The 26,031-nt window shown below is 41.0% G+C and overlaps 1 protein-coding gene across 4 annotated transcripts in view; it reads left to right on the top strand.

Moving 5' to 3' along the window:
* Pde7a (phosphodiesterase 7A) overlaps positions 1-26,031 on the top strand; it is an 88,428-nt gene that overhangs the window by 19,631 nt on the left and 42,766 nt on the right. The window lies entirely within an intron of this gene.

Here is a 26,031-nt window from a genome sequence, read left to right as displayed (position 1 = left end):
CTTTTCCTAGCCAGGCAGTGATGGCACATGCCTTTTACCCCAGCCCTGAGGGGCAGAGGCAGGAGAATCTCTTAAGTTCGAGGCCAGACTGGTCTACAGAGTGAGTTCCAGGACAGCCAGGGCTACACAGAGAAAACCTGTCTCAAAACCCTACTCCCCCCCCAAAAATCGTTTATTTTCTGAAAATTTGTTTACATATGAAAACATGTTGGTGTGTATATGGATGTGTATGTTATGCCATGCAGGACTTTAAACAAGAGGAATCATCAGAGCATTGCCCCATAAATCTGTAAATCTTGAGCATCTTAACATCACCGTAGTGGACATGTGTCTGTTAAAAAGTTGGCTGTGGGGGAAGCAACTGCTGCTGACATTACTTCTCACAGAATGCTATTCCAGGTCGTCTGTTAACATCCCTAGAGACAGTGAAACAGTAACACCAGTTGCAGATGTAATTTTGCATCTTGCAGAGTGTGCTGTCTTTTATGAGGAGCTCATGGTTGTAATGTGCAGAACTTAAAGCTAGTTATGGAGTGACAGTTGGGAAAATTGTCAAGGACTGTTGTACACTGGATGCTTTAAGGAATCTGACTTGTGGCACCAAGTAATTAGAGAGAAGATCTTGGGGACAAAAAGGACAAAGCCCTTATATATTTAAGCCAAACATCTTTGTGTTGTGATTGTCTTGGGATAGGAATGCATGAAGGACTTGATTCATGTTTTTATTCCAAAAATTCATATAGAGGTAAAATTATGACTTAGAATGCTTAAACTTGATTTTTATTTTAAATAAAAGATCTCGAAAAGTCAATCCTCGTCATTATTTACAATTACACTTCAATCTCCAATGAGAAGGTTCACTAAGGTAGACTTTACACATCTATGAAAACTAGGGTCTCAGGACTTCCATTATGAGAGTATGCTGTAAGTCAGAGCCCTACTCATGAAGATTTTTAGAGTGTTGACAGTAATTTTTTTCGTAACACTTTAAACGTATAGTGAGTGCTTCAGTGACTGTGCATGCCTGTGAACAGCTTGTAGCACAGTCCAGAAGGAGAGTGTGAATCAGGAGCTTCGTGCATTGCATTGTCCTCACAGAACACTCAACTCCCATATTGACTTCTTTGTTCAGATCTTTCCTTGAATTTTCACAATGAGTTCAAACAATAAGGGAGGCACATTATCTAAATCTGTTGACCTGATCATTACAACTCCTTCCACAGCTTGTTTAGATTTTTCTTCTCTATCTTGAACTTCCTGTGGAATAAAACAGCTGTGAAGCTTCCCCATCTACCTCTTTACCACCCACTTTCCTCCAAATTGTATGTTAAGTACTGCTCCCTTTTCCTGTTATTTTGCTCTCATATTTCATATTTTATTCCACCAAGAAAATTGTATGCCAGAATCAGACTTTTAATTACTGTGGTTTAAGAATTTAATAGTTGTTAGCACTATTCTCTCTGTTATTTCCTGACCCTGTGCATGTTTATTCTACTACTGGGAGGCTTGTCAAAACTCCCCCCTTTTAATACTCAAAATTATAAATATCTGATTGCATTTTTACCCAGATTGTTCTTATTTGTAGTCTGGGATAAATTGGCATTATGAAGCTGTGTGAGCATTTATAAAGAATACTAAAAGTACATTTAAAAGAGTGCTTGGCACATGGTCATGGTCTAGCTAATGTTCTGGGCCACTCTTTACTCTTCTTGGAGTTCCCTCTCTACTCCCTCCTTCTTGCTTTGCCAAGGAGACCTGCTGTTAGTGTCGCTGGCCTTAACAGTTGGGCTGTGCAGTGGGAGAACAGTGGGTTATACTTTCTAGCCTCTCATCCACTTCCCTAAAGCCAAATTTCTCCCAGGTCTAAGAGTCACAGCTTCTCTCCAGTTGCCATGGGATTCTGTGAGGAGTTTGACCCACAAAGCTGTTCTCATCTCCTGCCTCTTCCTTCTGATTCTGGATAAAATTAATTATTCTAGTTTAGTCACTGTCTTTTTTCTTTTCCCCTCCCTCCCTCTCTCCCTCCCTTCCTCCTTTCCTTCCTTCCTTCCTTTCTCTCTCTCTCTCTCTCTCTCTCTCTCTCTCTCTCTCTCTCTTTATTTCTTTCTTCCTTTCTTTCTTGTGATGGTTGTTGTTTCAGGACAGGGTTTCTCTGTGTAGCCTTGGCTGTTCTGGAACTCACTCACTCACTCTGTAGACCAGGCTCACGGCAGATTCAGAGATCTGCCTGCCTCTACCTCCTGAGTGCTGGAACCAAAAGCATGAGTCACCGCTGCCCAACATCTTTTTCTTTTTAAAATTTGCTTTAAAGTCTTTTCCTCTTTTGAGACAAGGTCTCTTGTAGCTCAGGCTAGCCTTGATCTTCCTGCCTCCACCTCCTAAATCTAAACGCTGAGGTTGAGCTGTGCATCTGCCCGGCTTTCTTTTTTATTTTTTCCTGTTTTATTTCCTTTACTTCTCTTCTCTTACTTTTTTATACTTTATTTTATTGTGACCAGACTCAGGACCTCCCACCTGCTAAGTGCATACTCTGCCTAGGAGCTCCATCTCCATCTTAAACTTTTCTTCATAGTCTTTTATAGTTTGGTTGCTTTTATGCATTTAGACCATTTGCTTTGTTTTTTGAGACAGGGTCTCATGTATCCCAGGCTGGTGTTGGGTTTGCTTTGTAGCCTAAATGACCTTGAACTTTTGACCCTCTTACCTCTACCTGCATGCTGGGATTGCAGGTCTGTATCACCATTTGTGATTTCTGTGGTGCTGGAGATCAAACCCAGAGCTTTGTGCATGTGAGACAAATACTCTACTACTGAGAGTTATGTCCCAAACCATGAGCTGCACTTTTAAAAGGAATCTTTTTTGCCATTATATTCTCTTATTTATGTGTAGAAGCCCTTCCCCCATTCCTTCCTTCCCCCTTCCTTCTCCCCTTCCTTCCTTCCCTTCCCTTCCCTTCCCTTCCCTTCCCTTCCCTTCCCTTCCCTTCCCTTCCCCCCCCTCCCTCCCTCCCTCCCTCCCTCCCTCCCTCCCTCCCTCCCTCCCTCCCTTCCTTCCTTCCTTCCTTCCTTCCTTCCTTCCTTGTGGTTTTTGTTTTGTTTTGGAGTCAGTAAACTTTTTTATTGTAACTCTGGCTGTCCTGGAACTCCCTTTTGCAAACCAGGATGACCTTGGACTCATAGAGATGTGCCTATCTCTGCCTCCCAAGTGATGCAATTACAGGTGTGCACGACCATGCCCAGATAACATTTGATTTTTATAGGTTACTTTTATAAAACAGCTACAAATTAAACATTATTTCTAATAGTTCTCTGAGATTTTGCTTATTTAATTTAATAGTTTCTTACAAATAATTTTAACTCTTTATTTCATTAGAAATGTTTATCTGGAAATAGATGTTTATTTTATCTTATTGTATTTGGGGGCATCTGTTGAGGTGCCCAACATTTTAATTCATATACACATATCTTACATTCATATTTATAGGGTTCTTCTCATTAGGTAAGGATGCTGTTGCTTTAATGATCCTACGTGCTGATATTTCCTTTAGGACTACTGGAGTTGGAACTGGTATACAGCTCTACTTTCTCTTTCCACCCAGTGTTCTGGGAGGAACACTGTTGATTGGGTTTTTGTAGTTAAGGTTAAATTTAAAACAGTAAAGAAATTTCACACATATACACACCCCCACACACAGATACATATATATACTTTTGATAGGAAGCTATCGAAAGCAGTGATGAAGTTAGCTTGTTATTAGGGAACTAGTACCCTGCTTTACTGGCTATAAAGCTGTCTAGTATCAGAGTGGAACAAAGTACAACTGGTACAGGTGTTGCTAATAAAGTATGGCATATGATGCCCTTGCTCACCTCTCAGCTCTTTTCAACTGCTTTTTCTCCTCTCAGGGAGTGGCATGGTATTCTTAGCATCCATAACAAGTGAGGTCAAGGATAAGAGGTTGCTGCCTGCCAGAAATTGCATGAACAAATACTGTTTAGCTTTGATTGATAAGGTATGTCTTTGACTGGAGCCCAGCATCCTGTCTTTTACGGCAGCAGGCGAGTAAGTTAGATCACTTTTAGATGGAGGAGTAGCAAATTCAGTGATTTTTTTTCTTGTAAATGTGATGGCTCAAGTTTCTGCCTATAACACTAGAGACTGTTAGGTTTATAACTTCATACTAGAGGCAACAATCCAGAATTTCTTGCTGGAAAAGTCTGCATAAGCCCTTCCTCAACAGAGTAGAAGAAGAGTATCATCTTATGATTGAGCAATAAATACTAAATTTATTATTATTTAAAAATTGGTGTTTTTCTTATTACTAAATTAATCACAGTCACAGTGAGAACTTAGCAAGTTTTTACACACACACACACACACACACACACACACACACACACACACTATTTGTAACCTTATATATAGCCAGAGATAGCGAGGTAACATTGTGAACATGCTAGGGTTCATTTCAATAATCTTAATATGTCCAACATATGCTCTCTTCTCTTATCGTGCATGTGTTATGCTCAGGGTTTTTATTTAATATAGCACAGCAATTTTGCATTATTATAAAATACTCTGAGCAATGAAGTTTCTGAAGTCATCAGTAACCCAAATCCATGAACTATTTTATTGGTAAAACTTTAATTTGGAGTCATCATATTAGGAATTTAAAGTATATTTAAAGAAAATAGAAATCTGAATTAGAGGTGTTTGACAGCTCTATTTCTGAAAGAAGTCACTGTGGTTTGTCCTGGCAGATTCTGTACGGCACATATTCTTGCTGTAGTTGATTTAGGTAGTGTGGCAATGTTCCTGAAGAGAATCAGGAAGAGAGGTGCGGAGCTGGTTTCTGTGAGCTGGCATGAGCAAGTTCTAGCATGTTCTACACCATGCTGTATCAATAAGAAGAGTGTTAGTTACGAGTAGCAAAAAACATTCAGTAGAAGAAAATATCCTCTGGGTTCCTTAGACAATAATGTAGAAAGAAGACCAGTGAGGTGACTCAATGGTACAAGTGCTAGCCTACCAAGCTTGGGGATCTGAGTTCTATACTGGGGAGTAACACTATAGCTAGAGGGATGGATATTCCCAGTAACCCCATGGATGGATGGATGGATGGATGGATGGATGGATGGATGGACGGACGGACGGACGAACAAAAATCCCAAACAGACTGACTCCGTGTTAGGCAATGCACAGTTAGCACCATCAGTCAGTGTTCTCTTTCTGTTTTGCTGTTTTCAGTGTATTACTTTTGTCCTCATGCCAGATGCATTATGATTGCAAGAAGGCTTGGGTAAATCTCCTACACAAACATGACAACTTCCAGAGGGAGGAAAAGTCCCCATCTTGCTTTCTGTAGAAAAACCTGTTTGGGAAGTCCTGAACATCCTGACAGTCACAGGCTTTTTCTAAGCCAGTCTGTGGGAGCAGCAGAGGTAAGATAGCCCATGCTGGCTGGAGATGATAACAGTATCCACATTTTATAAGGCTATCATCATCAGCCTGACACAAACCTGAAACAAAATACCAGCAAACTGAGTCCAGGGGTGAAGAGACGGCTGAGCAGTTATTAAGCACCAACTGCTCTTTTGGAGAACTTGGGTTTGATTCCTAGCACTGACATGGTGGTGACTAACAATTGTCTATAGCTTCAGTTTCAGGGAATATGACAGTCTTTTGGTTTCTATGACACCAGGCATACACATGGTTACACAGACATACATGCAGGCAAAACAGCAGTAACACATAAAAGCAAGTTAATTGTTTAAAACTGAATCCAGCAATATGGAATTTTAAACCATGCAAAGCAGAATTTATCCCAGGAATGTAAGGTTACTTAACATTCAAAAAACCAACCAATGTAATACACCATATCAGTAAACAAGGTACTTAATTAAGCCACATTGTCATTTCAATGACTACAGAAGCATTTGGCAAAATTCAGCTTTCTTGAGAAAAATAAGCGGGTGCCTTAATTACTTTCATATTGCTGTGATAAAACGCCAAGACCAAGACAACTTACAGAATAGTTTATTTGGAGCTTACAGTTTCAGAGGGGTTAGAGTCCATAACCATCATAGTGGAGAACATGGTAGCAGGCAGGCAATTATGGTGCTGGATCAGTAACTATGAGCTTACATCTGCTCCACCAGCACAAAGCAGACAGAGACAGAGGCAGGTAGACAATGGGAATGCCATGGCCTGAAGCCCTCCCCCAGTAACACAGTTTCTCCAACAAGTCCCTACCTCCTCATCCTTCCCAAACAGTTCCATCAACTGGGGACCAAGTATTCAAATGTATGAGCTTGTAGGGGCCATTCTTATCCAAACCATCACACTAGAAAACTAGAAAAGGAAGAGAACTTGCTCAGTCTGACGGATAACAAACCAACCAACCACCTACTTGGCGCCTGTTGAATTTAATGATGGAAGAGTGGATGCTTTCCTTGTTAGATCAGGGATGGGATAAAGCGGTCTGCTTGTGCTGATTCTGTTCAGTCATGTATTAGAGATTCTACCAAGGTAAATTAGACAAGTTAAAATGAACAGGTTCCTATACACTGCAAAGGAAGTAGGACTCGCCACAATTAAATGAGCATCTGTGTCAAAAAATAGGAAGGAAACTTCTGAAGAATTATTAGAACTTACAATAAAGTTCAGGTAAGTCACACAAACTCAACTGTGTGTTAAAAGCAAACAACCTGAACATGGAATCCAAAAGGGAAGCCTGGAATATGTAGTGAGTTCTGGGCCAGCCTGTGCCATGCAATGAGGAAAATGAAAGCAGGCACAGGAGACAGAAAATGATCTCTAATGTTTATAGAGGGAAGGATGCTATAGTTAGTGTGCCAGCAGGGCCCTCTCCAACCTCTATAAAGATTCCGTGTAACCCTTTCAGAGTTCTAGCTGATGTCACTGTAGAAACTAGCCAGCAAAAACTTAGAAGATAAATGGAAATATAAGACCCACAAATAGGAAACAAACAAAAACAAAACCCTCATCTTAAAGAGAAGACGAAATGGACAGTGTAGAACCAGTATTTCCTCACTTTAGAATTTACTGGAATCAGAACAATATAACTTCAGTAGGCTTAACCACAGACACAGATCAAGGAGATAGAGTTGAGAATCCAGAAATAAACTGATGTCTATAGCCAGATAATTTTTAGCAAGGGTACCAAAACCTTTCAGTGAGAAAAAGAATGCCCATTGAATAGATTGTTGTAGAACAACTGGATAGTCACGTGTATTATCCAAATACCCTTCTGAGAAGGCCAGTTCAAATCCCAAGCTCTGTTAATCAATAGCCCATGCATAAAACGTTCAGGATATGTGTAAAGGCACTAAGAGACAGCCTGTTTAAGATTTGTATAAACACATTAATCTGGCACAAAGTTAGTATTTTGGTAGATAATTTCAGAGTTAAAAACTTTAGATGTTTAAATAAACACATTTAAAAGATAATTTACATACAGCTAGATTTATCCTTTTAAGCTGTACAACTAAGTAGTTGTTAGTAAATTTATAGAGTAGTATACTTTTTTTTTTATTAACTTGAGTATTTCTTATATACATTTCGAGTGTTATTCCCTTTCCCGGTTTCCGGGCAAACATCCCCCTAATCCCTCCCCCTCCCCTTCTTTATGGGTGTTCCCCTCCCCATCCTCCCCCCATTGCCGTCCTCCCCCCAACAATCTAGTTCAGAGTAGTACACTTTTTACTGATGTTTAATCTAGAGTATTTTAATAACTTCAAACATTCCCAATTACTAATTTTTTTTAAATGATGGGCTGAAAAGATGCCTCAATGGTTAATTACTTACTGGTCTTACAGAGGACCCTGAGTTCAGTTTCCAGCAAGGCACTGGGCAGCCCTCAACACCCTGTATGTAACTGTAGCCCCAGGAGATCTCTAACACCCTATTCTGGCCCCATCATCCCATCATGTATATGTGCATAAACTCGTATAGACATACACTCTTATACATAAATAAAAGCAAAAAAGACTCTTTTAAGTGAAAAAAGTAAAAAACAAAGCCATGCCCAGCAGCAGCCATCGCCATCCCTCCTTCCTCTACCCTTCATAATAAGCCGTCTATTTTTTATGTATTTGTACACTGAATGCATCTATTTTTTTACTACAACTTTACAATAGTTTAGATTGCCTCAGGATTAAATTGTTATTTAGGAAGTGGTTTGAATATTTGTTTTATAGATGATTTTAAGCCTAACGGATTTTCTTCTATGTATATTTTTGATGTGTATATATATGCATGTTTTTACTGAGGACATAACATGCTCTGGTTACAGGACAGAGAAGTCAGCCCTCACAGTGCTAGACAGTACTGCCGAGCAGAATCGCCATCAGTCGTCTCACTCAGCCTGAACCCGTGTTCTAGACCAGCAGCAGCAGGCAAGAGCCGCTGCTCACTAGCACTACTGGCTAGTCTGTTAGGAAAGACCAAGTGTGGTAACTACTCTCTGCCTGAAATCCAGGCCTGCTCCACAGGAGGGAACGCTTGTCTGGTACTGTAAACCTGTTCAGAAACCCATGACTGAAGCCCTAGCAGGGAAGCTACATCTGCCTTGCTGACTGGATGGCCTGACAATGGTCTTTCAGGCCATTATACTTCACCTCATAGATTAGTGTTACTGTACCAGTTGGACAGAGGAGCTTCTTTGAGGTGGACAGTGATTAGCGATGGACTATATAATTGGTTCAAATGTTGAGAATAAATGAATGTTGAATGTCGAGCTGTAAATTTGACATCCATATCACCTCCTTCAAGACCTGAAGTCCCAGTAATTAATCACAGAAGAGTGAGCAGAAAGAAAGTAAGAGTAAGGCTGAGTGGAGTGCGGTGGGCCATTGTCCTGGGTGTGATGTGTCCATGACACTCTTGAACTTTTACCAGCTGTAATGTCCTGCATGAAACCTGCCTGAGATTGGCCCTGTCACTCTCCTGTCATGGAAGGAAGATGGATTCCTAAGGGCCCACTCTTTCCTGAGGAATTAAGGCAGGTTATGGTTCCTAGGAGAGGTAGACATCTTTAGTGGTATAGCCATTGAGAAGGTGCCATGCTCCTGTAAATTACCTTACCTTTCTTCCGTGCTCCTGTAAGCAACCCTGATGAAACTCATCAGGATACACATGCACACAAAATTGGAGTTGGGAAGAGACAGTGAGGATGAATATAATCATATTATGTGCATGTGCACAAACATCATGAAACCCACTATTATAGATAATTAATACATGCTTTAAAAACAAAACTGGTGTCTGAGGTTCAGATTGAGGTCCTCTGTTCTAGTGCATTGATCGACATGTCCATTTTTGGACCAATAACATGCTGGGTTTATTCTATAATTCTATAGTGTAACCTGAAGTCAGATGACGTCTCCATCATTATTCTGTTTGTTCAGGATTGCTTTAGGAGTGTTTTGGGTTTTTCATATGAATTTTATGATTTTTTCCCTTGTATTTCTGTGAAGAGTGGCACTGAAATTTCCAATGAGATTACATAAACACTGGGTTTCTTTTGGTAGCACGGCCATTTTCACAATATTAATTCTTGCAGTCCATGAGCGTAAGAGATCTACCCATCTAGAATCTTCCTCAGACTCTTCCTTCAGTGTGAAAGTTCTCATTGTAAAGCCCTTTCACTTTCTTAGATTTATTACAAGGTGAACTAGCTTAAGGCAGGTTTGAATGGAACTGTTCTAGTTTCTTATATGTTCTGTTATTGGTAGGTGAGATAGCTGTTATGTTATATCCTGCCACTTGCTAAAATGCCTATCAGACACGACAGTTTCCTGGTGGAGCTTTTAGGGTCTTTTGTGTTTAGAATCAGATCATCTGCAAATTCCTCTCCCTTTGTTATCCCTTTGAGCTTATTCTCTTACAGAACCTTCTCAGGTTAAGTGTGGAGCATGCACCATGCTCATTACTTAACTTTATTTTAGTGGGAGTGATTTGCGGTTTCCCCATGTAGAATGATTTGGGCTATAGCTTTGTCCTATATGGTCTTTATTGTGTTGAGGTATGTTCCTTCTATTCCCCTTTTATCAAGCTTTTTAGATGTTGGATTTTATCATAATCTGCTTTTGCACCTGTTGAGATGTCCTTAAGACCATTTGTGTGATTTATTACATTTATTGTTTTACAGCTATCCCTACATTGAATGATCTTTCCATGTGTTCTTGAACTAAATTTTCAAGTATATTACTGAAAATGTTACTATGTTCAGCAGGGAAGATTGGTCTATCTTATGATTTTCTTTTTTCTTTTTCTGTCTTTATCTGGTATTTGTAATACTGGCTTATTTAAAGGCCACTTTTCCACTAAATGGAATAGTCCCAGATCCACTGATGTCAATTCTTTAATGCTCTAGTATAATTCATTATCATCCATTTGAGCCTAGACTTTTCTTAATTGGAAAGTGTATTATTATTTCAATCTTGTAGTTCTGTATACACTGTTTATCTCAGGTTAACTCTGGTAGGCCTTATGTGTCTATAAATTTACCTGTTTTTGTAGATTTTAAATATGTCTAATTTTTGGCGTTACATTGGTATCTGTTGTGCTGTCTCCATTTTCCTTCCTAATTTTATTAATTTAGCCATTCCCATCTTTTTTTTTTTTTTTTGCTAGATTAGCTAAGAATTTGTTGATCTTGAAAGAGCAACTTTCTTTGACTGATTCTTAGTGGTTTTTTAGCTTCACCTTGGGATGGTCTCTGCAAACATCAGAGCTGACAGAGTGTCAATCTGTATGAGGCAAGAAGGGAATCTGATTCAATAGGTATTGGTTCAAATTTCTAGAGTCTGACCCTGGGCAGTCTGTTTTAGGCATAAATACAGCGAAGTTTGGAACGGGTTTCCTGGTGCTAACTACTCAATTCCATGTAACAATGCTTCAGGCGTGACTACATCAAAACTCTTCGTAAAATACATGTGACATCTTAAGGGTTTGGGGGAAGATCTGATACAAGCAGCACAAAGGTCACCATATTAACAGCCTCTGCTCCCGTGTGTAAAGTACATGTGACATCTCCTGTGAGGATAGTAAGATTGACTGAGAAACAGTGTTTAAGATATGGACCTGGGGAGAGTGATGGAGGAGAGCTAGGAACTGGTATGGCCTGGCTGTACAGACAGTGCAGAAGTCACCTGCTCTTAACCACATCCATGCCCAGCCTTCCAGGCAGAAAGCAAGATAACCGTGTGTGCTTAAGTAACATTTCTGTTTCCCCGCACTTGTCTGTGAGCACAAGGACCCATGTCCTCCACACCACTTCATCTCTCTGCCCCAGCTCAACTATTTTCATCTGCTCACTTTGGGTTGGCTTATTCTTGTTTTTCAAAGCCCTAAGGTACATCATGAACTCTTTCTGCTTTGTTTAATGTAGGCACTTAGGCCCTTCCACTTCTAGACTGCTTTCATCACACCCACAGATTTTGTTATATAGTGTTTTTGTTTTCATTCAACTCTGGGCATTCTTAACTTTCTTTTTATTTCTTCAAAAAGACATTTGTGTGTGTGTGTGTGTGTGTGTGTGTGTGTGTGTGTGTGTGTGTGTTTACTGAATCTATAATGGGTTCTTTATTGTCCATAAAATGAGTCTAATCTTTTAGCTATATCAAGCTACCTATTTCAGGGGTTTTTTTGTTTGTTTGTTTTGTTTTGTTTTGTTTTTTGGGTTTTTTTTGTTTTTTTTTTTCAGTAAGCTTCTCTGGTTTTGTTATGAAATAGTTTCATAGTCAAAAGTAATAGAATTTTACTTTTTGCTGAAAAGCACTTAAAGAAATGTTCAAAGTTCTTGGTCATCAGGGAAATGCACATCAAAACAGCTCACGTTTCATCTTAACCCCCACTGGAATGGCTAACACCAAAACCTCAAGAAATAGCACATACTGGCTTGGATGTGGAGAAGGGGACACTTCTCCATTGCTGGTGGAAGTGCACACTGGTACAACCACTTGGAGATAAATTCTGTGGCTTCACAGAAAACTGGAAATAGTTCTACCTCAAAACCCAGCTATACCACCCCTAGCATATACCCCAAAAATGTTCCAACATCCCACAAAAGCACCTCCTTAATTATGTTTATAGCAGCTTTATTCATAATATCCAGAAACTGAAAACAACCTAGATGTCCCTCAACTGAAGAATAGATAAAGAAAATGTGGAACATCTATACAATAGAATGCTGTTGCGTGTAATTTTTAAAAGCCACCCTTGTTCCTTCTCGAAGCTAGTTCCACCAAACTGCCAACAACCACCCCATGGCTGTTCAAGGGCCTACCTGGTAGCTAACGCTTTTCCAAGATCCCAACTATGGTCTGAGAGCAGCCATGCCATGTTGTTGGCTGGCTCCTTGCAGAGACTGCTGCCTGTTCTCCAGCTGACTCTGCCACACCACCCTACAAAGGTCTCTCCTGAGAACACCTGGAGCTATCGCTGTCGGGGTCCACACACTATGCAATTCTGTGGTTGGCTTTGCCAATGACTGCCACATGGCTGCGCCCTCTCTCTTGCCCACCTGAATTGTCGAGAATGGAAAACACCAGACCATCGTAATATTTAAAAATCAGCCAGATGACACAACTTCTGGGCGCAGAATCTATTATCCTAAGCTCATCAGCTATCCTAGGTTGGAATTCTCTGCCACCAGGTCTAACCTGAACTAGCTGTGTGTGCTACATGGTGCCTGTCTCCTCTCTCTTCCCTGGCCGAAAAGCCTCCTCTATTGTGTCCTCTTTTTTCTCTCTTGGGACCCAGAAAACCCTACCTCCATATATTTGCCCAGAAATTAGCTTCTGCCATATTTATTTAGCCAATCAAACAATTAGGGAAGTAATTAGGGAACCCCCTACCCCCTACAGAATACTATTCAGCTATGAAAAACAGACATCATGAATTTTGCAGACAAATGGATGGAACTTGAAAATATCCATGAAAGGCAGCCTGGTTCACAGTTGAGCTAAGGCCGGAAACCCCTGAGACCCTGAAGGGAGTTTCACCTGTTCCTGGGTACCAGGCCCCTGTCACTAGCTGCAGCCCCCTATAGATTTATGGCCATCAGTCATGTAAGGGCAACATCCCAAGCCCTTCCACAGGTAGAGGACGTGACCTGTGGTCACATAGGCTAAAGACAGATATCCATTTTAATGAGGTACCTAAAGGCCTGGAGGCTTAGCCATTAAGCTTTCCTTACCAGACACTCCTCCCTGCAAAAGGTATTTAATCTTAGGACCACCCTGAGAAGTGGGGTACGCTTTTACTCATCCACTTTCTGCCATGACAATAAATGCCTTAAAACCACAGACTGCCTCTTTTCATCAGGTTACACCATGGGGAGCAATAGAGAAGTCCTCCCTGCACTCCCAGCCATGACCTCCAAGCTCAAGCCTACAGCCATCAAGCCAAGAATTCCCTCACACCCCCCAACCAGGGACCAGCTAGAGCCCGCTCCTTTCCCCCTTGGTCCTAGGCTAGATCCAGCCCACAGACCCCCTCTCTGGGGGTATCAGAGAGCCTGAGAACCAAACTGCCCTAGCCTCATTCCCACTCGGTGATGGCCTGGGGCAAGCACAGTCAACTCCCACGTCCCACCATACCCTGTGGCTGAGGGGACACAGAACCCCATAACCCTACAGCTGGCACTACCAATGTTGGGCAAATCCAGCTGAATCGTACTCCCAGCTGGTGACCCACAGAGACCCACATCGAACTTCACATTACTTACAGACCGTCAGTAACCCCTGACCTAGTTCAAAAGACCTAGGCCTTCCTCATCTTCTCCCTCTCTCTCTCTCCCTCTCCCTTTCTCTCTCCACATCTCCATCTCCATCTCCATCCCCATCCATGTGTTCCTGCCAGCTTCTCCCCACCCCCTTTTGACTCTTAGCTACACTCTCCAAATCTTATTTTAGACTTAACTAGCTCTACTATGGTGGTGACTAGCCTCTACTCTCTGCCCCTTCCCCAGCCCCACAGCTAACAGAGCTACATTTCAGAAGGCAGCAGCCCCGATCTCTCTGCTTCCCCTGCCTGCCAGCCTGAGCAGAACCCAAAGTCCCCTGTGGGCCCTAGATCTGCACTAGTCCTCTTGCACTGGCCAGTGGCCTGCTGCCACTTCAGCTTGAAAACACAGCTACTGTGGTGCTACCTCTCACTCCTGGGCCTGGTGGTAACTGTGCTATGAAGCCTCTATGTTCCTTCCTTTGAGCTTTCCTGCAAAGGTGGCCTTTCTTCTTCCATTCTACATTTAAGATAAGAGCCAAGAAAAGATAAATGGGGAAAACACAGGGACATGTCCGCTAGAGCATGCGTGTGTGTATCGGTGTACCATTAGCATGCCTAGTGCCTCTGGAGGCCACAAGAGGGAACTGGATCCCAGCTCAGAAGTTTGTGAGCTATAATGTGGGTGCTGGGAATTGAACCCAGGTCCTCTGAAAGAGCAGCCCTTAACCACTCTCTTAATCACTGAGCTACCTCTTTAAAGCAGCTCTTATGAGAGAAAGAATTTAATTGGGACTGGCATTGTTGTCATCGGGAAGCATGGCTATGTGTAGGCAGACGTGGTGCTTGAGAAGTAGCTGAGAGTATTATATATGGATCCAGGCAGCAGGAATAGAGAGACACTGGATCTGGTTTGGGCTTCTGAAACCTTAAAGCCCACCCCCAGTGACACACTTCTGCTAACAAAGCCACACCCATCCCAACAAGGCCACACCCTCTAATCCTTCTTCACTTGTGCCACTCCCTATGATTAAGCATTCAAATATATGAGCCTATGGGGCCATTGTTATTCAAGCCACCACGCAATTTAACTTTTAAATTGCTTTACAGAATATTAATTATAAGTGCCTTTTAAAAACACAAAGCACCATGTACTTCGATGAAAGTCACATTATTTTTGCCTTCTAAACTATTTCAAATTAAACTATTATATGCTTCTTGTTCTAATGTAAACATATGTTGTTGAGAAAATAATTCTTCATTTGAATGGCTTTTCATGAATTGTTCTAATTAGACGACTTCTTTAACTTGATTTACTGATTGTCTTAATTGACTTTGAAATCAACTTCTCTAAAGTATACTGATTTGGTATTTGTGTGTTTGTTTGCCAGTTTTCATGATTTTGTTCCATTTTCCCTACATGATGGTTTTCAAAGTACACATGATTTAATTGCAACTCTCTAAGTGAGTGTGGAGTATGGTGATTACAGTTTTGTTTCTTCCATTAGTACTAGTTACTGGAGTTGATCCGTGGTGAGTAGTGTTCACTGTCTCCTGGAATTGATCTTTAGTAAACAGTGCTCACCATTGCCTGTAGTTGATCTGTGGTAACTAGTGTTCACTGTCTTTCACAAGTACTAGCTACTAGAATTGATCTGTGGTGACGAGTGTCCTCCATCAGTACTAGGTACAAGGTTACTCTGAACTTTGAGGTTACTTTGTCCAGATCCTGGACTTTGTTGGTTTTTTCATTCACCCCAGAGATTTGGAAAACATAAGGTGCTGGTTCACACTGTGCTTTATTCTGGGGAAAAGCTGGTATCTGTGTTCTTGTCGCATTCTAGCCTGGACTTCATTTGTGTTGAGTGTTCTCATTTTCATGGAGTTCATGGGGTCATTTTAGAAGACCTCTTTGCAGCTTCTAGCACTGTGCAGTTGCCATCCATGCAGCCAGTTCTCTGAACTTCTTCAGTGTTGGGATATTTTCAGAGTTTTTGTTAAATGGATCCATTCACCCTTCCTAGTAAATAACAAAATGGTAAGGACACAGATTTTGTCTTATAACTAAGGCATTATGCAAATCAGTGTCCATGTCAGAACTGAAGAATTTTTAACATTAGCTGGTATACTTCGCTTTCATCTCCTGAAAGAGAAACAAAAGAGTATTGGAACCAGATTTGAGTCTGTGCTGAACTAAACGAGGCGGTCAGTTTTCTGCTTGGGCATTGTGTTTGGTTTTAGTTGCTTGTTTTTAGGGATGGGGGTCTCGTACATTCCAGGCTGTTATATTGTTATATTGTGGAGCTGAGAATGACCTTAAATTTCTTGTCTTGATTCTTGCTTCCAGCTCCAGAGAGCTAGGATCATAGGCCATCTTTCCTGGTGTATGTGGTACTAAGGATCCAACCAGGTCATGCTTAGTGAGCATTCAGCTACCTGAGCCACAGCCCTGCTCCTCACCTTGATATTTGTTGAACCTTCTTGTCACTTGCTGCAATGGCTATTCTCAGTTGTCAACTTAACTGTATTTGGAATGAACTACAATTCAGAAATGGAGGGTACATGTGTGATCAGATCTTGAGGCATAGTAATTATGCTAAGTTTCTTTTCTGGCCTGAGTACTACTGAGCTATGAGAGGACCAGGAGTATTATCTAAAAGTATATGTATGAGAGAAGATGGGTGATGGGGGCAAGGGGCTGCTGTTTAGTTTGAATAGTTACCATTTCGAAGTTTTGGACTGCTGTCTCCCCCATCCTCTTCTGTTGGTGAGGGTAAAGGTTTTGATTTAGCCATCTTTATTTTGATAAGCCTATTCTCCATGCAGCTGTGGCTAGTGTAGGGTTACTCCTAAATCTCTCTTTCTAGGCCAGCTCTTCCAAGGCCTTTGGACCTATGTGACCAGCGCAGAATGGATGGATGTTTCCACTTAGCTGTCCTCAGATATACAAGCAAACACCTCTTACTGTCCCACCTATCAGCCCTTAGGGCATTATCTCTTCTTAGTGAGGCAGTAGCTTTTTTACAGACAACTTTGCAGACAGAAGTCTTCTTCCCATATTTTCAAAAACTGAATTTGTTCATGACTCTGTCTTTGCATACAATTCAAATTTCTTAGTATGATTGACAGAAAAGTTTTTAGACTCAGTCACTTCACCATTTCAGGTTTAACTTTGCACAGTAATTGTGTTAAACTACCCATGGACATAATGTGCACACAGTTCTCTCCAGAACACATTTAACAAGTGTGTTCACCCATACAACCAGCCTCCTAGTCAAGATGCTATATTCCTCTGTGACATCCCCTCTAACCCCTAACCACCCCTAATGAGGTTTGTGTCATGGTGGCTCAGTTGTGATTCCTAGAATCTGGTTTAAATGTTTTCTGCTAACTGTTCTTCCTGGTTTTTCATGATGCTTTTGAGACTGCTTCTGTTGATAAAAAGCACATTTTCATCGGATATTGGGTTACAGTATGCCAAACAGTGTAACTCCAAGTGCTGAATGGTCTAACTGGTTGCTGACGTCACCACATTACTCCATTCACGAATTACTACTGTTGTCCTGTGGAGGCTTAGCTCTCTTTCTCAGCCTTGTAACTTTTTTCTTTTAACTAGAAATTTGTAATTGTATTTGTTTGTTTGTCTGTTTGTCTGTTCATTGTGTGTATATGGGCTCTGTTACCTGCTTTTGTGCCCTCCATGGAATGGGCCTTTGCTGTATACCATAATGTATTTGTTCATTGGTTGATGGATGGCCAAGTTGTCACCAGTCTTGATTGTGATGAATGAAATAGTTATGAACATTTGTGTTCAAGCCATCTCTTGCCAACACATTGATATTGTGGATCTTTTTCTTTTAACTATTTGTGGATATATTAGTAGTAGTACTTTCATCTTACGGTTTCAGGCAGCATTTTTCAGATTGTTAAATATACTAAGTCTATCCCACCTTCTTTTTCTTGATCTTTTTTTTTTTTCTTTTCTTTTTTTCGGAGCTGGGGACCGAACCCAGGACCTTGCGCTTGCTAGACAAGCGCTCTACCACTGAGCTAAATCCCCAACCCCTTTCTTGATCTTTTTACCTGAAATATTGACAGTGCCACATTATCCTGGTGTCTTTATTCAGTATGCAAAATCTTGGGTTACACATCACATCTGTCATACTGATATCACACTGTCATATTGACATTGTATCTGTCATACTTACATCACGTTTCATACTGACATCACATCTTTCATACTGATATCACATCTCTCATATTGATATCACATGTCATACTGATATCACACTGTCATACTGACATCACATGTTATACTGACATCACATGTGTCATATTGAAATTGAATCTGTCATACTGACATCACATGTGTCATTGACATCGCATCTGTCATATTGACATTGCATGTTATACCGACATCACATATGTCATACTGACATCACATGTGTCATACTGACATTGGATCTGTCATACTGACCTTGCATATGTTATACTGACATGGCATCTGTCATACAGACATCGCATCTGTCATACTGACATTGCATATGTTATACTGACCTTGCATATGTTATACTGACATGGCATCTGTCATACTGACATCACATCTGTCATACTGACATTGCATATGTTATACTGACATCACATATGTCATACTGACATCACATGTGTCATACTGACATCACATGTGTCATACTGACATTGCATATGTCATACTGACATCGCATGTGTCATACTGACATTGCATGTGTCATACTGACATCGCATGTGTCATACTGACAGCACACTGTCATACTGACAGCACACTGTCATACTGACATCACATGTGTCATACTGATATCACATGTGTCCTACTGAAGGCATCTTGCATCTGCTTGTGATGATGATACTCACATGTGTACTCTCTGAGTCTTCAAGGCCCATCACAGTGAAGAGCTGAAGATCTCTTCTATCCTCAGCCCTCCTTCTTCCCCTTCTTCCCTGCTCCTTCACAGTAAAGTGAAGTGCGGATTAAAGTGCCTCAGGTGCACTTTCAGATCTCTCTGTGCTTTGATTAGTTTGGAGCAGGCAGCAGTACTTTCCCACAGTGTTTTCTTCCTCACACTAAGGGTGCAGTGTTAGTTTATTCTTAATCAACAACTAGGGAGGTGTCATTGAAAGAAGTCTCTCATGGGGTGAGATGTAGAGGAGTTTCTGGTTACTAAATTGAACCTGGTACCTGAAGCTTATTTTGATAACTGTAGTGCCTTGACTTGCATGGGTAGCAAACTCTTGGTGTATCCTGGAATTTAAATATGCTAGGTGGTTTTGTTGTTGTTGTTGTTGTTTATTTGTTTGTTTTGTGGAAAATTAAAACCTTGAGATTTGAACCAGTAGAGTAACTTCCTATAGTTTGACCTACATGGAAAACTGAGGATTTGAGCCTAGGACTTCAAGGCCAGCTCCCTCTTTAAAAACAAATAAGAGGGCTCATACATATACAATGAATAAGCACAAATAAATGTAATTATAAACTTCTGATTAAATGAAAAGTTACAAAGCTGTGAAATAAAAAGCTAAGCCTCTACAGGACAACAGCAGCAATGTGTGAGCATTTGTAATGTGGGAGCTTCTCCAGTCACTTAAGACCATTAGGTCATTCTCCTATACAGTTTGACACATTGTAACCCAATATTCCATGGAAATGAGCGTGTGATTCCTCCTCATATGAAAAGAGTAAAATCATCCTGATTCTTCACAAGTAGCTAAGTGTTCAGTTCAGCAGAATATTGTCCCATGACACCAAGATAGCCAATAGGTTTTTTTCTTTGACTCATGCTTATAATAATTTCAAAATTATTGAAAAGTCAGAAGTTGCCACCATAATCTTGAAAAGGATAAGAATAGTGGTTTAAATCTCACAACTGTGGAGTGTGGACCGAAAGGGACCACACACAGGGCATGTTGTAAGCCTCAGGCTGTTAGCTCATTAGACCAAGAGAATGCCAGTTACTAGTGCACCTGAATTTCACTAAGGCTGTACAGTCCCTGATGGCATCCATAAAAACAAAAATGAGAGCAGTGTGGGTCCTGTATCCCTAAAATGAGAGCAGTGCGGGTCCTGCGTCCCTGTTAGGAAGAGTGCTTTCTGGGCAAGTGCATACTCCCCAAGAGGAAGTACTCCATGTCCTTGAACCTGCTTGTCTTGCTTCATGCTTGTGTGCAGCAATGGGAATCAGAAAAGAATTGCATATTACTTATTTAGTATGCTGAATTTAAAATGTTTGAACATTCATTTGCATTTTGATGTAAAGTTGTAAACGTATGTAGAACAGCAGGTCTTGACCATCAGAAAACACACATCCCTGATGGTCTTAAGAATTGAGACACTGCTCAGTAGCAAAAGCATAGCTGTGAAATGGCAATGGAAATACATTCATGCTGGGGTTCCTTAGACCACGGCAAGTACCTGTGTGGGGGCACATGTGTCATGGAACAGATGCAGAGGTTAGAGGACGATTCTGGGGTTTGGTCTCCCCTTCTGTCTTCATGTGTGCATCAGGCTTGCATGGTTCCTTTACCCACTGCACTATCTCACCAGTCCAAACATTTTTTAGTTTGTGAAATTCATACCATTGAAAAATGTTAACTTGTGGCTTTTATCAAAGAGACAAAACAAAAAACAACAACAAAACCCCGCTTTTATTTACTTGTTATTGTTATGGGCTGCGAAGTGGCAAAGCAGTTCGAGTTTCACTCTAATAGTGTCCATAGTTTTCTGTCATAAATTTAGTTGTCATTTTTTAAAGACGCTACACCACATTTATATAAAGAACCCTGTGATAAGCTATTTTTGTCTGTAAGGTTCCAAAATTATAGGCACTGATGTCAATGCAGATGAAGTTAGCCTGTTTGGTCAAGAGAGGGACATGCAGAGTCTCTGTAGGATAGCTAAAGCCTATTGCCAAGATTGACAGGTGTCCCAGGGTGGCAGGGAGCTCTTGGATAAATTCTGCTCTTGGATTACGCTTCTAGGAAACAGTGATCAAAGTCATACTTTGGTTTTTATTTATCATACTCATAAAAGAATAAGGTCTGCTTGTAACTGAGTTTTTCAGATACTAAATCATATAAACCCTAGAACAATTTTTAAAAGAGTCACACTTTCTGCTTATAATCTAAGATTGTTTTTGAAAATTTAGCTGTGTTTCAATGCCCTGATTTTTTTTGCAGTTGTCAACCAATTTTTTGTTACACTGCTACTGTCACTAAGGATTTGACATGGCTTAGGAAAGTTACAGTGAAAGAATGTATCTGGCATTAGTAAAACAGGAACTAACTTGACAAGACTTGATTTTTGGTCTTATTGTGAAGGTATTTTAGTATTAACATATCTTGGTAACATGTCTCAAAGTGTGTCTCAAAATAATAAAAGGTTAGAAAGCCGTTAGGTTCCTGGCATTGAGATAGTTTAGGATATTTTACCCAGAACTCAGATTTGGGCAAAATTTTCAAATTGTAAAGATGTTGTCAGCAATGAAGACCTTGTGATTTTAGTTGTAAATTCAATATTCTAGTCTCATAGGCAATTCTCTGATAGAGAGGATTGTATCTTGAATGTCTCTGCATTCACAATGTCAGACACACAGTAGACATATAAGAAGTGGGTGCTGGAGGAGCGGGTCATTGTAGAGAGCCAAAGTCTTAGCCTGTGTTAAAAATGAAAGCCCAGTTCCTGGTCCTGTTTCACGGCAGAGACTTTTACCACCTGACTACTACAGTGCGGACTGTCCTTCTGGATGTAGGTTTGAGATTAAGAATCAGGTTGGAGCCATCCTGGTTAGGGCAAAGCACTGATAACCCACCATGAGTTGGATTTTGTTATGGTGGTATAAAACCCATGTGCATGCCAAAAAGGCACCTACATGTCCCATGCTCAGAATTGTGTGGTTGTTTCATGCAGAATCTGGTGTCCTATAGGCTAGCCTGGACTTAAGTGACCCTTTATGCTCCTGATTACTAGGATTAGAAGCATGCGCTGCTATATATGGCTAGCTGTTGTCTGGGATGAGGGATGAGGAATAAGACTGCTGTCATATAGAGTTTTTTGTTTTTGTTGTTGTTGTTGACACTTGTCAGATTTTTTTTTTTTGAAAATGATAACTATTTTTTTTTTACTCATAGTAACATTAAATTGTTCTTTAGTTCATAAGATGTGACACAAGTGTCTTTCTTTTACTTTTTTCTGTCCCCCCCCAACACACACCAACTCCCTCCCACCTCCTCGCCCTGACATTCCCTTACACTGGGGCATCGAGCCTTGACAGGTCCAAGAGCCTCTCCTTCCACTGATGACTGACCAGGCCATCCTCTGCTACATATGCTGCTGGAGCCAGAGGTCCATCCCAGTGTACTCTTGGGCTGGTGGTTTAGTCCCTGGGAGCTCTGGAGAGTCTGATGGGTTGATATTGTTGTTCTTCTTATGGGGTTGCAAACCACTTCAGCTCCTTCAGAACTTTCTCTAACTCTCTGTTGGGGACCCAGTTTTCAGTTCAATGGTTGGCTGCAAGCATCCACTGCTGTATTTGTCAGACTCGGGCAGAGCCTCTCAGGAGACAATTATATCAGGCTCCTGTCAGCTTGCACTTCTTTTTTTATTTTTTTATTTTTTTATTTTTTTTTATTAACTTGAGTATTTCTTTTTTTTTTTTTTTACATTTTTTTTTTTATTAACTTGAGTATTTCTTATATACATTTCGAGTGTTATTCCCTTTCCCGGTATCCGGGCAAACATCCCCCTCCCCCCTCCCCTTCCTTATGGGTGTTCCCCTCCCAACCCTCCCCCAATTGCCGCCCTCCCCCCACCAGTCTAGTTCACTGGGGGTTCAGTCTTAGCAGGACCAAGTCTTCCCCTTCCACTGGTGATCTTACTAGGATATTCATTGCTACCTATGAGGTCAGAGTCCAGGGTCAGTCCATGTATAGTCTTTAGGTAGTGGCTTAGTCCCTGGAAGCTCTGGTTGCTTGGCATTGTTGTACATATGGGGTCTCGAGCCCCTTCAAGCTCTTCCAGTTCTTTCTCTGATTCCTTCAATGGGGGTCCTATTCTCAGTTCAGTGGTTTGCTGCTGGCATTCGCCTCTGTATTTGCTGTATTCTGGCTGTGTCTCTCAGGAGCGATCTACATCCGGCTCCTGTCGGTCTGCACTTCTTTGCTTCATCCATCTTGTCTAATTGGGTGGCTGTATATGTATGGGCCACATGTGGGGCAGGCTCTGAATGGGTGTTCCTTCAGTCTCTGTTTTAATCTTTGCCTCTCTATTCCCTGCCAAAGGTATTCTTGTTCCCCTTTTAAAGAAGGAGTGAAGCATTCACATTTTGATCATCCGTCTTGAGTTTCATTTGTTCTAGGCATCTAGGATAATTCAAGCATTTGGGCTAATAGCCACTTATCAATGAGTGCATACCATGTATGTCTTTCTGTGATTGGGTTAGCTCACTCAGGATGATATTTTCCAGTTCCAACCATTTGTCTACGAATTTCATAAAGTCGTTTTTGATAACTGAGTAATATTCCATTGTGTAGATGTACCACATTTTCTGTATCCATTCCTCTGTTGAAGGGCATCTGGGTTCTTTCCAGCTTCTGGCTATTATAAATAAGGCTGCAATGAACATAGTGGAGCACGTGTCTTTTTTATATGTTGGGGCATCTTTTGGGTATATGCCCAAGAGAGGTATAGCTGGATCCTCAGGCAGTTCAATGTCCAATTTTCTGAGGATCCTCCAGACTGATTTCCAGAATGGTTGTACCAGTATGCAATCCCACCAACAATGGAGGAGTGTTCCTCTTTCTCCACATCCTCGCCCAGCTTGCACTTCTTGGTATTTGCAATATTGTCTGGCTTTAGTGGCTGTATATGGGATGGATCCCCAGATGGCCTTTCCTTCAGTCTCTGCTCCACACTTTGTTCCCATATATCCTCCTGGGAATATTTCTATTTCCCCTTCAAAGAAGGTCTGAAGCATCCACACTTTGGTCGTCCTTCTTCTTGAGCTTCATGTGGTCTGTGAATTGTATCTTGAGTAAACCGAGCTTTTGGGCTAGTAATATCCACTTATCAGTGAGTACATACCATATGTGTTCTTTTGTAATTGGGATACCTCACTCAGGATGATTTTTTTCTAGTTCCATCCATTTGCCTAAGAATTTCATAAAGTCATTCTTTTTAATAGCTGAGTAATATTCCATTGTATAAATGTACCACATTTTCTGTATCCATTCCTCCGTTGAAGGTCATCTGGGTTCTTTCCAGCTTCTGCCTATTATAAATAAGGCTGCTATGAACATAGTGGAGCATATGTCCTTGTTATTATGTTGGAGCATAATCCCAACAAGTTCATTTAAATAAGAGAACTTTGACCTTACCTTTCTTACTCTTTTTTATAGTGTTTCTGAATCCTGATTCTTTCTCTTCTCCTGTCAGCCCTTCTCTTTTAGTTTGAAAGAAAATGCAAATTCATGTGTTTACCATAAACAAAGAAACTTTAAACATTAAATAGTGTGTGAAAAATAAGGATTTTAGACTTGGCTTCTTTAAATGAGCCATATTAGCAGCTGATTGGCAAGAAGTGTGACAGTGCTAAGAGAGAACTCCTGGGCATCATAGAGGTGCCTGGCTCTGCGTGCGTAGCAGAATACCAAGATGCTCTCTGCTGCACCTCTGTCCTTTGATCTTGATGGTTGAGCCTTATTGGCATAGAACATCAGAGAGCCCAAGAGTCAAACCTAGTTTCATGACAATCCTTGCACAACTTAAGGTAAGAATCTGCATTACATCTTGTTATTGTGCCTTGCTATAGCAAGATGTGTGAAGTTTATGGTTCTGTGTTATGAATAATTTCAGTTTAAGAAAACCATAATTTCAACATGTGCATTCATGGGTATTTTACTTTTGATTGGTATGGAATTAAGTTCTTTTAAATACTAATGAGATGACTCTGTGTATTGAGGCGGTTGTGTGAAGACCTCTAATGTCCTGAGTTTAATCTCACTCTTGCAGGTTAGAAGAGAACACATACCTGGACACTTGAGTGATATCCCCTGACCTACATATATTCTCATTCTCACCCTCATCCTTCTCCCCCTCCTCTCCCCTCCCCTCCTCCTTCTTCCCCTCTCCCCTTCTCCCTCTCCTTACCTCCACCTTCCTCCCCCTCCCCTCTCTTTTCCCCTCCCCCTCCCTCTTGTTTTCCCCTCCCCCTCCTCCTTCTTCCCCTCTCCCCTTCTCCCTCTCCCTTCCCCCCTATCTCTAAGCCAAATAAGCCTCTTGTACTGAGGAATGAATGGATAACAAAAATTACATTAATTACTATTTGAACTCTGTTCAAGTATGTTAACTATCATTTGTAAGGTAGAGCATGTAGGTGATCTTGTCTCCTTGTGTACTGAAGTCTATGACAGTCTGTTATCTCCTGAGTGTTTATTTCTGTCCGTCCAGCTGTCATCAGCTCTTCCTAGAGCCTCGGCAATGATGTTCCAACTGCCTGGCCAGCCCCTAACCCCTCTGAACTATCCTGGCTGAAGTGTTAAATGCTTTAGCACAAGACTCCCAACAGTTCTGCATGGGCTGGCCTGTGCCCCCATCCTGACCCATCTCTTTGCACTAGAGTTACTCAGTTTTGGGTTTTCTTTTTCTTTTTCCCTTTTTCTTTCTTTCTTTCTTTCTTTCTTTCTTTCTTTCTTTTTTTTTTTTTTTTTTTTTTTTTTTGTCTCTAGCAGTTTTGTGTTTGTTTGCAGCCATTTGGTTAATATGGATTATAATTGTCTGGAGGGCAGGAGCCATATTTTCAATCACTGTGATTTTAAACATTGTCACTAACATGGAGCCTGCTACTTAACAGAAGCTTAATAAGTATTTGCTGAATTCTTGACTAAGAGTTTACGAGAGGCTCTTCATCAAAAGTAACTTGCTGGATGCTCTGGCAGGTGGCGAAGATGGATGAAGAGAGATAAGCTTTGTTCTGGACAGCTCACTCGCAGTCACAAGAGTAAGATATGCACCCTGAATATTACAGAACTAGACTGTCTTTGGACTTGAGGACAGGTATCTTTTATTATGTGAGAATACATGACCTTGTTAGTAAGGTTCAATGGCACAGATCATGTTTACAGCTGTTGTCATAAAATAACCGATATTGGAAGAAAGCAAAGGTTTGAAGAAATTCAATACTCAGGGGTAAAGTGCAAAATGTTCTAATATTTTGGAGTATTATGCCTGCAGAACTGGCCTCCATGAAAAGAATG

The sequence above is a fragment of the Rattus norvegicus genome, chromosome 2 (assembly GCF_021556685.1).
Source record: "Rattus norvegicus strain SHRSP/BbbUtx chromosome 2, alternate assembly SHRSP_T2T, whole genome shotgun sequence".
In the NCBI taxonomy this organism is placed as follows: Eukaryota; Metazoa; Chordata; class Mammalia; order Rodentia; family Muridae; genus Rattus; species Rattus norvegicus.
Note: the sequence above shows the minus strand (reverse complement) of the source record. Positions and strands in the feature narration are given on the sequence as shown.